Below are 16,471 nucleotides of genomic sequence, written 5' to 3'. Positions count from 1 at the left end.
CCGAGTATCTCCTCCTATTGCTATTACGGCGATTGACGGCAGACCTCTTCACCCTTCGTGCATTACCCTTCAAACCTCTCCGCTTCTGCTTTCCGTTGGTTTGTTACATCAGGAGTCTATAAAGTTCCATGTCATCTCATCCCCCAGATGTCCTGTTGTCCTGGGTCTTCCTAGGCTCCGGAGGCATAACCCTTCAATAGGATGGCAGTCAGGAGACATTCTCGCGTGGGGTCCTAATTGTGGTAATTCCTGCCTATCCAATGTGGTGTTTAGCAATACCTCTATCTCCGCCGTTTCTCCCTCATCAGTGCCCTGGGTATATCAAGCCTATTTGGATGTCTTCGATAATAAGCAAGCAGAGGTCCTTCCACCCCACCGGCCATATGACTGTCCCATTGATCTCCTTCTGGGTACCATGCCTCCAAGAGGTCGTACTTACCCTTTGTCTTTACCTGAATTCAAGGCATTAGAAGAATACATTCAAGATAATCTTAAAAGGGGATTCATTCGGAAATCTACCTCTCCAGTGGGAGCCCGGATTTTTCTTTATATCCAAGAAAGATGGAGGATTAAGACCGTGTATTGATTATCGCGGGTTACATAGTTACAGAGTTATATAGGCTGAAAAAAGACATGCGTCCATCAAGTTCAGCCTTTCCTTTATCTGTTCATTTGTTGCTGTTGATCCAAAAGAAGGCAAAAAAACCCCGGTTTCGCTCTTTCCAATTTTGCACTAACCAGGGAAAAAATTACTTCTTGACCCCAAAATGGCCGTCAGATTTCTCCTTGGATCAATAAACTGTTTCCCCATAATTACAGATTATATCCCTGAATATTATGTTTTTCCAGGTATCCATCCAGTTGCAGTTTAAACGTCTGTACAGACTCCGATAAAACTACCTCTGCAGGCAGAGAATTCCACATCCTTATTGTCCTTACTGTAAAAAAACCCTTTCCTCTGCTTTAGTCTAAATCTCCTTTCTTCCAGTCTGAACGCATGACCACGTGTCCTATGCATAGTCCTGTTTATAACCAGATTTCAACACAATGGTTTGTATTGGCCCCGAATATTTTTATATAATGTTATCATATCCCCTCTGAGGCGACGTTTTTCTAAACTAAACAGATTTAAATTAGTTAATCTTTCTTCATAACTATAGTGCTCCATTCCTTTTATTAATTTTGTAGCCTCCCTCTGCACCCTTTCTAGTGCTATGATATCCTTCTTTAGAATAGGTGCCCAAAATTGCACAGCATATTCAAGGTGCGGCCTTACCATTGATTTATATAGAGGCCAGGGCCGGCCCTATAATGGGGCAGACTGGGGCAATTGCCCCAGGCGGCACTTTAGAAGGGGCGGCACTTTGCCGCCCCAAGCGCTTTTTTTTTTTTTTTTGAAGCGGAGGAGAGAGAGAGAGAGGGGCACCGAGTGGTTTTCGCTTACCCGCTCGGCGCCTCTCTCTCTCCTCAGCGGCGAGTCTCCCTGTTCGGCCCCGGTGCCGGCTTGTAATGCAGAGCGCCGGAAGTGACGTCAATTTCCGGCGCTCAGCATTACAAGCCGGCACCGTGGTAGAGCAGGGAGACTCGCTGCAGGACTGTTTAAAGGTAAGTACTTGGGGGGGGTATTATGGCGTCGGCGAAGTTTAAAATGCCCCCCCCGGCGTCGGCGGGGGGGGCGGCGTTTTAAACTTCGCCCCAGGCGGCGTTAAGTCTTCGGCCGGCCCTGATAGAGGCAACATTATATCTTTATCCCGCGACTTGATGCCCCTTTTTATACATGACAATACCTTACTGGCCTTAGCAACCACAGACTGACATTGCACATTGTTGCCTAGTTTGTTGTCTATAACAATTCCCAAATCCTTCTCATTTGTCGTTACCCCTAATTCACTACCGTTTAGGGTGTAGGTTGCTTGTGCATTCGCTACCCCGAAGTGCATAACTTTACATTTATCTACATTGAATTTCATCTGCCATTTGTGTGCACAGTCCCCCAGTCTATCTAGATCCCTCTGCAGCACTGTAATATCCTGCTCGCCCTGTATAACTTTACCTAGTTTAGTGTCATCTGCAAACACAGAAACATGACTTTCAACGCCTACTGCCAGGTCATTTATAAATATGTTGAATAAAATTGGTCCCAGAACAGAACCCTGAGGGACACCACTTACCACTTTTGACCAGCTTGAAAATTTACCATTTATATCAACTCTCTGTTCTCTATCTCTAAGCCAATGTTCTACCCAAGAGCAAGAATTTGCATCTAGACCAATTTCCTTCAGTTTGAATACTAACCTATTGTGTGGAACCGTGTCAAACGCCTTGGCAAAATCCAAGTAGATTACATCCACTGCAACACCCTGATCTACACTTCTACTTACTTCTTCATAGAATGCAATTAAATTAGTTTGACAGGACCTATGTTTCATAAAACCATGCTGATTTTTGATAATAATACTGTTCTTCCCAAGGAATTCTTGAATATTATCTCTAAACAGCCCTTCAAATACTTTCCCAGCCACGGAAGTTAAACTCACAGATTACCATTAAAAACAAATATCCGCTACCCCTCATCCCAGAACTATTCGATCGCCTTCAGGGTTCTACTATTTTCACCAAATTGGATCTCAGAGGCACATATAATTTGACACGTATTCGAGAAGGAGATGAGTGGAAGACCGCATTTAACACTCGCATGGGACACTATGAATACACTGTGATGCCCTTCGGGCTTTGTAATGTGATGTCCTTCGAGATTTTGCGGTCTTTCAAGGATTCATTAATTATATTTTCCGGGATATGTCATTGCAATTCGTCATAGTTTATTTACATGACATTTTGATACACTCACCTGACTTACCATCTCACCGCAGACATGTTCGCATTGTGCTCCTACGTTTACTCCAGAATCATTTGTATGCTAAACTGGAGAAATGTGTATTTGAAGCTTCTAAAGTATCTTTTCTGGGTTTTGTCATTTCGGCCTCTCTGGTTTTGAAATGGATCCTAAGAAGCTCTCTGCTATTTCAGATTGGCCCCAGCCACAAGCCTTAAAACCGTTACAAAGATTCCTGGGGTTTGTTAATTACTACAGAAATGTATTCGCAATTTCTCTAAAATAGTAGCACCCCTCACTAATATGACTAAGAAAGACGCTGACTGTTGTAACTGGTCAAAGGAGGCTATCCAAGCGTTTTCTCAGTTAAAACATGCGTTCGCTTCCGCACCAGTATTAAGGCATCGGATATTACCAAGCTGTTTGTGGTTGAAGTGGACGCCTCACTGTTGGGATCATCTAAGTCTTGGTTGCTGCTCACGAGGGTCTCCTTTGGGAACGGTACTCCAGGTGGAAGAACTTCTGCGGTGAGTGCCGTGGTGTCAGCTGTCGTGACAGTATCACTGTACTCGGGAGATGTTGCTGAACACATATTGGGGTATTGTTTGATAGTGACATATGCCTGGAGCTATAAATCTATACCTGAAGTACAATTTGTGTGAAAAAAAATACAAAACAAAATACTACCACAAACTTTGGCAAAGGCTGGTGGTAGAATCTCATGCATGGAAAGGGTTAAAATACTAGCATCTGAAATACCTTGGGGTGTCTAGTTTACAAAAATATATGGTTTGATGGGGTAAATTGAATTAGCCGGCTTCAAAGATATCTGAAATGGCACATGGGGTAGAATTACCAGCTTTGGAAAAAAAATGTGAAATAGCAAAACGCTACTTGTACTTATTGCCCAATAACTTGCAAAAAAAAGCAAAAAAAACATAAAAACATTGGGTATTTCTTAACCCAACACAAATAGTAGAATCTATTTAGCAGGTTTTTTCATTAGCTTTTTTGGATGAGTAAAACATTTTTTTTAAAAGTGAGAAAAAAGTTGTTTTTTTTTTCAATTTTTCATCATATTTTATTATTTTTTTATAAGAAAATAGATAATATGATAAGAAAGGCCTTCTTTTCCTGAAAAAAACAACATATAACTTGTGGGGGTACACTAAATAAGTGAGGAGAAAATTACATCTAAACACGAGCACCGCAAAAGTGTTAAAACAACCTCGGTCTCAAAGGGTACAAAAAGTAAAAAACAGCCTGGTCCTTAAGGGGTTAAACAGCGTTTCATTTTATTAATATTAGCATATGAAATATGGGAGACTCTAGATGAACAGTCGAGCAACGGATTGAGGACCATATTGAAATCACCTCCCAGCATCATCACACCTTCCTCAAAGTCTGCTAATTTGCACAAGATATGTTTAAGAAAGATAACCTGAGTTTTGTTTGGAGCATATATATTAGCTAATGTGAATTTCTACCTATAAAACACTTTTGAAAAATACATCTACCCTCGGGATCCCTCCAGACCTCTAAGGGTTGTAGAGGAATGTCCCCGTGAATAACAATGGCTACACTGAATGAAAATAGTTATCAGTTAGTGAGAGTTGTCTAGACTGAATAAAATGCAATTTTTGTTGGAGCATATACAAAAATTTGGAACGTTGTTGGGGTTTATTAAGGCCCTTAATGTTTAATGATGTAAATGTAATCCCCAAAGAAGCCATAAGAGAGGTCTGGAGAAAACCCATTACACACTACCCGCCAGGAGGGGGAGAAAATAAATAAAACCAAAACGGCTGAGATAAAGCCTTATGCTGAGGCCTAAGGTAGGCTCTGACAGGGGTATACACAGGTGAGTACACCCAAATGTCCAGGGAAAGCACATATCATGAAAGTATGCAAATATGAAGTAATAGAAATATACAAATACAAATTAACCCAAGCCTCTTTCAAAATATATTATACTGAACCAAATGTAAACACAATAACAACTCAAATTGATTGCAGAAAGAAAAAAAAACAACCCCTGTGAAGTGTATGCTTCAAATATGATGGATGTAGATGATAAACATCATGGAGCACATGATCTGATCAGAACATAATCAACGTATTATAGTTCACCTGCACCAAGATCCATCTTGGAATTACAAATAATAATTTATATGGAAAAAAACAAAAACCCTGTATGCTTTAATGTGAGAAATGTAGACAATGTGCATTATACAGTAAATGATTTGAGCAGGTCATATCCTGTATATTGTAGTTCACCTGCAACAATGTCTACCTTGGAATTGTAAATAGTAATCTGTATGTATAACCCCCCCCCTCTGGTGTGAGGGATGCACAACTGTTAAGTAGAGTAGACAGAAACACCAAAATTCCTGAGCAGAACTTGAGAAGGTACAGTCTGGACATCCAGTTCCTAGAATGCTCAATTGAGAGAAGTCAAATTCAGGACGGATTGAAAAATCCATAAATCCATAGGACAGAAACGGGAAGAGGGCCACTTTTGTTTCATGTAAGTGGGAGATAAAGAAACAGAATAATAAAAAAAAAACCCATACCCCCTTCCGTAACCCTCCCCTCCCCACCTAACTTATGCCCAAACGGAAAAAAAAACAAAAAAACTTCTTACTAGTAATGACTGGAAAGACTGTGATCCTACGTATAGACAGATCGAGATAATTTCTAATTATAATAGTAATAGTTTCTTCTGGCAATCAAGCCAAATGGAAAAAATGGAATATTTGCTTGCCGGAGCGTCTCCGTGATGGGTTTGAGTGCCCTCCTTTATTGAAGTGTAAGCGGGGAGAGATCTAGGAAAATGTATACCGTGTGGCCTTCCCACAAGACCAAGTTAGCTTGTCTGCCTTTCTTAAGCATGGCCTCCTTAAGCGGAAATTCATGTGTTCGGCAGATACTATCTGTAAGGACTTACCTGTCCAGCAGCCACGTCCCACCCCATCAGGCAGCCTCCTACCCGGCTGGAGAAGCAAAACGAACTGATCACGGGGCGCGGTCACGTGATCGCAGCTGTACTCAAAGTGCGGTCAAGTGATCCCAGGAGCTTGCGGTCGCTTGGGTGACATCACTGAGGCCAGGAGGCTGCCCATACTTGTCGGTTTTGACCTCAGCTGACCACGGAAGCCCACTATTTAAACCCCATCTGTTTCTAGCCAGTTACCCTTGGTTGGTGTATACATTATTATTGCTCTTGCTCCAGTGTGATTTTAATGGACTTTTGACCCGACTTGTTTGACCCTGGTGTTTTGTTCCTGATTTGGCTACATGGACATCTGTTTCTCGGCTCTTCTACCCAGCTTGCCTGACCTTGTTTTCTGCCTGCTGATTTTGTCTTGTCGTACCTGTTATTTGCTGGTTTTCACCTGTGTCCAGCTGTGTCATTCTCTGCCCCTGGTATCCTCTCATCTCACCATTACAATGTCCCAGGGTGGTTTGGAGGCATTAAGCCGAGGCCTCAGGGCTCTATGAGCTCTATTGAACATAATCTTTGTGTCTAATAGACGCTGTAGTACAATGTTAAATATGGATTGTAGTGTTGGTATTATGTCAGCCTGACCAACCCTCTCAGTTACACCCCTCACTCTTAAACTGTTTCGTCGGCCTCTGATGTCTATGTTGTCTAGTCGCCGGGTGAGTGTGTTGATTTGACTTGCCTGTTCTCGTAGCTTGGAATTTAAATCATCCACCGTTGTGCACACATTGGAATGATCCGCTTCCAGCGAGCTCTCACCAACCTGACTCAAGTCGGCCTGTTTTTCCGAACCAACAGGCTCCTCTGAAACCTCACTGTCAGGGCTCGACGGAGAAGGCAGGAGCTTGGTGAACGAGTCCCGCGAGTCTGCATCCACGTCGCCCTGGAAGTAGGATTTAACCGAGATAAGTCCCATTTTCCACAGTCTTTACTCATATGAGGCTTCAGGGTGCTATTGCTTTTTTTTGCTTTGCCCATCATGCAAAATAAATGAGGTTTGCAAATATCTAGGGGTCCCCAGAGCTTAGCTCTCAAGTGTCCATTTTGCTTCTCCTTCAGCCACGCCCCCTTTTCTTTCATTAATTAAGTTAGTGAATTACATGGATACATTATTGTGACAAGAATGTCATCTGCATATAATTCCAATTTCATTTTGTTGGAATTGATAACCTTTGATATTATAACTCTGATTCGTATAGCCAAGATTTCTATAGCAATAATGTATAGCTGTCAGGCTGATAGGAACATGGTGAGGAACCCAGTATGCAGATGATCTTCCTGAAGCTGCAGGCAGGTTTAGAAGATAAGGCAAAACCAGAAACAGTCCGAAGGTCAGGGCAGGAGAGAGCAACAAGGTCAGAATACAAGCCAGCGGTCCGGATTGGAGAAGACAGGAACAACGAAGTACAAGCCAAGGGTCAAAAAACAGGAATCAGAATCAGGGAGCGCAAACTAAATAGCTCTGTATAGAACAATAACTGAGCACTGAGTGAATCTCAGTGCCAGTTTTTATATCCTCCACCAGATGTCGCCCCACCTCTCTGCGTGATGCCGTTGATGTGAGTTCCTGCAGGGAGCTAGAAAAGGTAGGAGGGGGCACGCACGCGCGCCTAGACACAGTTGCTGGAGCTGATTCCGGGAGGATGGAGGTTGCGGCGGCGTGGGAGCTAGTACCCGCTATTGGCGGGTACTCAGGTGAGCCGTTACAGCGAGGAGTCTCCCTGCCTCGTCACGGACCCTGCCAATAGCAGAGGAGACAATGAACACCCTTGACGGTTCCATTGTTTAAAGAGAATCAATCTGCTCGTATTCCCTGTCCTACTGTCTTGGCTGTGACTTCAGAGTAAAGTGCTCTTACTGCATTAAGAAATGTAGATCTTGTGACAGGACGCCCTGTACCTCGACTGGGTACCTCTGTCAATAGCTGCTTCCTAGCTCTTACAAGAACTCTATACGGGCACACTACAAAGCACTGACTCTCCAGTCACCCAAATCACTAGCCGAAACTTAATGCAGGGTGTAGTACAAGAATTGTTTATTCAGAGTCACAAACAGGGTTTTTTAATACAGACATAAATTAATTTTCAACATAGTGGAATTCAATAGGGGAGACATAATCCCCTCAGAAAGTGATAAAACAATATACTTCTGGGGGTAGCTGAAAACAGGGGGTGACACAGGGAAATGTTATGATATACAATAAATAATTGCAAAACCATCATCTGGGTTGGCAAAGTACAGGAACAATCCCAAATCAATATCAGTGCTCCACAGTCCTCAGAGCCTCTAATATTTAGGAAATATGGTTAAACCTGTAAAGGGGGAAAATCAGTAGAAACTGAACCCTGTACCTACACACACAAGTCTCTACAAAGCCAGGGCCCATGGTCAATATGGAGGAGGCTGGCTTTCAGGTCTCTCGAGGTGCCACAGTAATGGAGAGTTCCGTCACACATTTAATGCCACACATCTAATATCTCTAAGGTCTGAAACAGTCCGGCAATGGGACTTTAAATGCCGGGCAGCCTCATTGATAGCGCTGTCTTTTTTTAATATATATTCGGACGTGGAAGAGAGAGAGGGGCGCCTTGCAACCGCTTGGCGCCCCTCATTCTCCTCTGTGAGGCCTCTACCTCCATTGCGGTGCTGGTATTTCATGCTGAGCGCCAGAATATGATGTCATATGCCAGCGCTCAGCAGTGAAGCAGCCTGAAAAGCGGCAAAGCAGGAAGACAGAAGCCTCGTGCTCCCGCCGCAGGACTTAAAGCTGAGTGAACTACAAAGGGGGGAGAAGGTAAATAGTGAGTAGGGAAAGGGGAGGGAGAGGGGTTAGAAAGTGATAAGGGAGGGAGAGGGAGTAGATAGTGAGACAGAGGGAGATGGGGTAGATAGTGAGAAAGAGGGTAGGAAGAATATTGAAATAAGTAAAGAGTGTGAATGAGTCAGTATGAATTAATGTGTGGATGCATTGTTTGAATGAGTATATGAATTAATTTCTGGATGAATTGTCTGAATGAAAGTGTGAATTAGTGAGTGACTGTACTATATATCGCCAGTAGGATCTAATATTAAATAAACTGCCAGTTCAGCTGTTATTTTGAAATCATATTTCAATCATACTCTTTACTTCAAAGAGAAGTTCTTATTATGTAGTTAAAAATGCACGTCTAATGCCTATATGTGATGGGGCCATCATAAAAATCAATAATACAGGGGCTTGCTGGGGGCATTAATACAAATAGTGGTGGCTGGAGGCAACCATACAAGGGTGTGTAGGCATCACATTAATCAATACTAAATGGGTGCTGGCTGAGGCATCAATAAACACTAAGTGGGGTATAAATGACAATGCAGTGTGGAAAACCCATCCTGATGTTTTTGGTCATTACTGTAGCATAGCCTGTCATGGTATGTGCGTTTTGGATAAAACACCCTGAATTTGTAGTGAGTTCAGGGGACAAAAAAAGTGACTTCAGGGCCCTGAAATCATTTAGTGGAAAAGTTAAGGTATTGTGTTTTTTTACTCTATAGTATTTATTTCAAAGATTACTTTTGGCAATACGTAGTTGCTGTCACGTACCCGGCAGGGAGATCCTCCGGTTCCCCTGGTCGGCAACCGCAGCCGCCGCTAAGTAGGGGGAGACCCCCCGCTTCAGTCCGGCAGCCGCAGCTGCCGCGAAGAAGAGGGAGACCCCCCCGCTTCGGAGCGGCAGCAGCAGCCGCCGCGAGGTAGGGGGAGACCCCCCGCCTCAGCACGGCAACCACAGCCGCTACAAGGGAGAGGACTCCCTGCCTCCACACTGCAGCCGCAACCACCGCCCAGAAGGGGGACACACCCCCACTTCTGCACAGCAGACGCAGCCGCTGCGAAGAAGGGGGAGACCCCCCGCTTCTGCACAGCGGAGGCAGCCGCTGCCACAACAAGAGAGACCTACCTCATCCACGCTGCGTTCCCAGCAGCTTCAGCTGGAGGACAGGTCCTGTTCTGGTGTCTGGACACGTTCTACCTAGAGAACGTAGTATCTGCGCCTGCAGATACTACCTCGACCTATATTGTGAGATTACGTGATTGCCAGACACAAGATGGCCGCGCAGGAAGTGACATAACGGCAGTTTGAAAATATTGGCGGGAAATCCCTAATTAGTGCCAAACTCCCGGGCCTATTTAAGAGACGCTCTAACACTCAGACATTGCCTTCTGATGGTCGTGCCTATCTCAGTACGCGTTCCAGTTGTTTTCCTGTGATTTGACCTCGGCTATTCCTCGACATCTCTGCTCTCTGGTATCCTGACCTCGGCTATTTCCACGACGTTCCTGCTCTCCGGTATCCTGACCTCAGCTATTCCCACGACGTTCCTGCTCTCCAGCATCCTGACCTCGGCTCTGGACCATTCCTCTCCAGTTCTACCTGACTTCGGTGTCTCCTTCTTACGCTGTGCCGTGACAGAATAAGAAGGCCAAATTAAAGACGCAGAGGCTCAGCACTCAAATGATAAGGTGAGTTTATTTCACGCAGGCAACGTTTCGACGCACAGGTCTTTCTCAAGCCTTAGAAACATTAGTGCACACATTCAAGTATTTATGCAACAACAAGTGATTAAGAGGTCGGACACACCCGATCCTACATAACAATTTAAAGTGACAGTGCAAACTGACCAGTCTATATATAAAGTGACAGTGCAAAGATAGCCAGTCAATGTGTATATATAAATATATAAAATTATATTAAAAATCTGAATAAATATGAAAGTGAAGTGATAAATATACTACAAATATATATATATATATATATATATATATATATATATATATAAAACACTTTCAAAAGATGGTCAGCACTCCAGGTCTTTAAATTGACAATTTCATTTTATTCAAAGTCAAGTCAAGGACTTGAATAAAATGAAATTGTCAATTTAAAGACCTGGAGTGCTGACCATCTTTTGAAAGTGTTTTGTATGAAAACTGCTGGTTACTAGCACCGGGCTTGGAATATTTGGAATGGTGTGCAATGGACTCTGTGAGTAAATATATATCTATATATATATATATATATATATATTATTTTAAAAAAGTGTACACAAGTTTAAAATCAACACTGTACTACAAATACAGACACTATATGATCTAAAGATATTACTGTAACAAAACTGTGGTATGATAATATACAATATTAAAGATCGGTCTGTCAGCGCAGCGGCACAAATATTACATAATCTCAAAATTTACAAAGAGGCATTAAATAAACCTACAGGGCCAGCTACGTCCCAGAATAACCATCAGCCGAGCTAAAATAAAGAGAATCTAAAAGAGATAAAGGATAATGTTTAAGTTAATAGGAATATCATTATATAAAATTATATATTTCCAAAATAATTTGATTCCCAATCATCCTAAATGTCTCATATTAGGGCAAGGCTTTCACACAAGTCTATGACACTTGGTATTTCCAAGTAGTCTCCCATCCACATACTAACCAGGCCAAGCCTTGCTTAGCTCCCAAGATCAGTCAAGATCGGGTGTATTCAGGATAGTATGGCCATAGGCTCACAAGAATGGCATTAAATCCAGTTCCCTATTAAGTCCATTTGGAAATAATGTATCCAATTCATAAATCCACCATGCTTCACGTTGTTTTAGAATATTAACTCGATCACCCCCTCGTTTAGGTCTAAATACCTGTTCAATAACACGAAATTTAAGGTCCGTCAATTTATGTTTCAACTCATCAAAGTGGGATGGGACCGGTAAATCCAATTTTCTTAATTTGATGGTGGATTTATGTTTGGAAAATCTATTTTTGATCTTCTGTGTAGTTTCTCCCACATATAAAAGGTTACAAGGACATGTAAGTATATAAACTACATAGGATGATTCACATGTATAATGGGATTTAAGATTGTACCATTTATCTTTCTGTGGGTGTTTAAATCTGTCCCCCTTCAATATATCAGGACAGGCCACACAACCTAAACATGGAAAAACATTTTAAACCCAAAAACCGCTGTGAGTTATCACATTTAACATTTTTAAGTTCAGCGTGGACCAATTGATCACGAATAGTACCACCCCTTCTATATGCCATAAGAGCGGGCGATGCCATCAGATAATATATGCCAATGTTTTCTAAAAATCTTTGTAACATCTTTGTTATGGGTACCAAAAGTGGACACAAAAGCCAGTCTGTTCTGAGGAACCCTATGTGTTTTTAGATAACAAATCCACTCTATGGACTTCTGGTCGGCCGCCATCCTGGTGAGACGCTTTACACATCGGCTCCATCCTAACGGGAACAATTTCATCGCCAATTACACTCCGAGGTCCCCTATCCCGATCGAGACAAGACCGGAGACGACGACAAACCTCGGACAGATCCGCAGACAGATTTGAAACGCCTCGCCGAGTCGTGTGGGACGGGGATGGAGCTGGATGCCGGCCGGGAGTCTGTCTGTAACCCACGTGGCACCGCCTTATAACCAGGGCTGCAGGCCCGAATCCCGAGGGATTGTGATGCACCTGCTTGAACCCGAGGCACCTGCTAGACGGTACCGTCTCACAACACACACACATCCTCATCTCATTTCTAGTACGTTTTTTTTTTTTTTCCTTTTTCTTTTATATCTGCTTGGAGGGCCGGGACACCATATTGAAAAAGGATACAGCACTACACAGTTAGAGCTAGGCCCACGAATCCAGAATTTTTGAGGCCTCCTCTACAACATTTTTCTGTTTTGCATGTCTCTCTGATGCCTTTCCACCCCAATTCTGCTTGATGGTCAGTATATGACTGTTTGCTTCACACAACTACAACTGATCTGACTTTCTTTATTGCTCCAATACTGCTTGGATCACACTGCTGTATTCTGCATGAATACCAGTTGTATCAACTATCCAGCTATCCCTAACTCACAGTGCTCTCCCTGTACCTAACCAACAAAGGTACCTCACTACTTCGTTCACCGTCTCTCTAGAATTGATGCATGAATCCTCCTAGTGTCAAGGGGTTAACACCATCTGCAGGGGGCCAGAGGATCACCTTTATGAGGATTTATCTACTTTACGATAAACTGCCTATGCCTATAATTATTGTACTTATCTTACGCGCTCCTTCACCAGTTTCAGTCTTAACACGGGCGACCCTGTCAGAGATTCCGTTCCTAACGACACAAATTGAAGGTGACTTGGCGCACAAGGGTCTCACTGTCATCACCACCCACGCATGGAGAGATTCCTTGAGTCAACACCAATGATGTCTGCCAAACAGCAAAAGGGAAAACTCCTCAAAAAAACCAAAGACACCCTCCATAGACACGAATCCTGAGGGTTCCCAATCCCTATCCCAATCGGATACCACGCATGATGACAGCGATTCTATCGCTCAAAGAGTGGTGGAAAAACTGTCACCACTGTTAGAAGGCAAGTTCGACAAGCTTCAAACCACTCTAGACGCTGTCAGACAAGACCTGAAACAAACCATAGACAGACTAGACGAGGCGGAAGAGAGAATCTCTACCCAGGAGTCTACGTCTCTTCAGCTACAATCCGACGTTGGGGATCTCCAACACACAATCAGACTGTTAGAAGAGCAGGTGGACGACCTCGAAAACAGGAGTCGCTGCAACAACCTGCACCTCATAGGTCTCCCGGAATCTGTGACTGGTAAGGATCTGCTGGAATTCCTCTCCAACACACTACCTACTCTTCTATTTCCAAATAGATCTGTCTTCCAAATTACCATAGAAAGAGCCCATAGAATTGGTCGCCCTGGCTGGACGGAACAAGAACGACCGCGGCCGGTGATATTTACACTTCTCAACTACAAGTACAAACAAGAAATACTGTCTGGATACAGAACAATTCCGGCTCTCCAATACAAGGACAAAAAATTATTGATTTTTCAAGACTTCTCGACGACAGTGACATCCAAGCGTAAGGCCTTCTCGCCCATATGCTCACAGTTACACTCTCGCAAGATAAAATTTGCATTAATCTATCCCGCTAAACTTAAAGTCATCTACAATGACCACACACAATGGTTTGCCTCCCCGGAAGATGCTCTCACTTTCATACATCGTTTGGATGACCCTTCCTAGCTCATGAGAATTTGAGCTCCAAGAGTTACTGAATGATTGGCTTCTATATCTTCTACTTCCTCACCATGGGAACTACCTAACCAATTTTTGTCCTCTTATGGCCCCTATGGAGCGCACACAGATTGCCAGCTCCGAGAATGCGTTTTACACTTTGTATGTTGTTGTTTTGGATTATATGGTTATCTTTTCTGTTTTTTCTTGTTCAACCGAGACCCTGGCTCTGCACACTAGATCCACTTGATTTTTCGAGACATTATCCATCTGATGGCACATCGCCCACCGACTCTACTCCACCATGGACACGCAAGAAACTCTCCAAACTCCACAGTCCAGCGTCGCTCGCAAGTATCACACTGCTACCTCCTCGCTGGGAGAGGTGGTGGTTAATTTGTATTTTTTGGCTTCTTGGTAAATGCCCATGTTGTAACTTCTTAGTTCCTTGACTTATGACGTTTTTTGCAAAGCCTAAAGGCGGCGTGGTCCGAATATGAAGACAACAATGGGGCTCATAAACATGATCCAATACTCTTCTGGGAAGCCACTAAGGCCACCCTCAGGGGCCACATAATCTCTTATGTAGCTAAAAAGAAAAAGGAAACTCTTACTAATCTTAATAAACTCAGTGCCAGCCTGTCAAGGGCTAAGAGACGGCTTATTGTGGACCCCTCACCTACTTCCAAGATAGCTTATGATCAGGCCAAGCTAGCATATGACACTCTTCTACATACTGCCTCTTTGTTAAAAATCCGCTATAAGGAGGCTGAATTGTTTTGTCATGCAAATAAAACGGGTGCTCTACTTTCCAAATTAGTCAAATCAGTAAAGCCCAAATTGACCATTCCTCTAAGCACCTCCTCAGAAAACATTAATCATTTCTTCTCAACTCAATATTCCCCTAATGCAGTTCCAGCCGAGTCCATAGATGCTTTCCTACGTCAGGGGGTGCTTCCACGCTTATCGCAATCACAACAGGATCTCCTTAACAAGGAAATCGGAGAGGACGAAGTTCATAGGGCTGTGGGCAACCTCCGATTGGGCAAAGCTCCCGGGCCGGATGGTCTACCTGCGGAATTTTATAAAATCCTGTTAGAACAATCTACTCCTTCGCTTACTTCTGCCTTTAATGCTTCCTTCAGCACATCAGTGATCCCCCCCCACTCCAACATTGCCCGCATCATTGTTCTGCACAAGGAGGGCAGAGAACCTTACTCCCCTTCCTCGTACAGGCCGATTTCATTACTGAATTCAGACTTTAAGATCTTGCACAAGATACTAGCTGATAGACTTGCTTCCTTTTTTTTAACGACAATTATCTCCCCTGTACAAAAGAGTTTCATAAAACACAGACATTCAGTTACTTGCGCAAGGCATATCATCGCAGCTATGGTTAAGGCAAGGAATGACCCACATACTCCACATTTACTACTTAATTTAGATGCTGAAAAGGCCTTCGATAACGCTAATTGGAGCTATTTGCTTTCCATCTTGCAACATCAAGGTTTTGGCTCTTCCTTTACACAATATATTAAAGCGGTTTATTCTTCCCCCAAGGCCTTCATTACAACTAATAATTTAAACTCCCCTCTATTTGATTTAGGCAAGGACACCAGACAAAGATGCCCTTTGTCCCCACTCCTTTTTAATATTGCTTTAGATCCCTTTTTACGCCTTCTATTAAATTCGCCCGCTAACAAAGGTATATCAGTAGGGGGGAGGGAGATGAGGATCACAGCATTTGCGGATGATATGCTACTCTTCGTGGGGGCTCCGCTTACTACTATTCCGATAATTATGTCCTGCCTGAATAGTTTTGAAGAGGTCTCGGGACTTCGGATAAATTTAGATAAATCCGAAGCTTTGTGGCTATCGGAGGGTAGGCCTCCTGACACGCTAAAGTCATGGCCTGAATATAAGATGACCCTATAGGAAAAAAGTCTTACTAGTAAATGTTAATTCATGTAAACTATATGTAAACTATTTTTTTTAATAAAAGCTATGATTGAGAAAAATATTTTTTGGTTTTTATTTCCTTTTATTTACCAGACAGGAGGATCTAGGTCCCCTGCAGCCGCAGCACCTCACTTATGAGTGCTGCTGGCATGCCACGGCAGCTCTCGGAACAGTGTTTTGCGTCTACACGCACGCCCCTCCGTGTGCAGTATGCCCACCCGCGGCCGACCGTCGTGGGACCTCGGCAGTACCGGTAAGCGTGACAATAGCATTATATAAATATATTCTGAGCCAATACAAACCGCCCACTGCGGTGCAGTTCGGATCTGGAAGCCAGCCGAAGAAAGTTACGAGTTGAGTATTGATAGTAAGAGAGAGATTAATAGTAAATGGACCCCCATGAGAGTCCAGGCACTGGAAGACCGCAGAGTCCAGCTTCCAATCGCTCAAGTGACGGGAAAACCAGTCTGGCACCGTGTTGTCGGAGCCCGGAAGATATTCTGCCTTCAGTGTGATGTGGTTGGCCAGGCAGATATCGTAGAGATCCTTGGTAAGGACTGTTAGCATATGTGACCGCGTGCCCCCCAGAC

At 43.4% G+C, this 16,471-nt stretch overlaps 1 pseudogene; it reads right to left on the bottom strand.

Annotated features, from left to right (window-relative positions):
- Positions 1-11,266: 11,266 nt before the first annotated feature.
- LOC128468682 (uncharacterized) lies at positions 11,267-11,385 on the bottom strand (annotated as a pseudogene).
- Positions 11,386-16,471: the final 5,086 nt, after the last annotated feature.

The sequence above is a fragment of the Spea bombifrons genome, chromosome 1, assembly GCF_027358695.1.
Source record: "Spea bombifrons isolate aSpeBom1 chromosome 1, aSpeBom1.2.pri, whole genome shotgun sequence".
NCBI lineage: Eukaryota > Metazoa > Chordata > Amphibia > Anura > Pelobatidae > Spea > Spea bombifrons.
The sequence above is the reverse complement of the archived record's forward strand: the minus strand, read 5'-3'. Positions and strand labels throughout refer to the sequence as shown.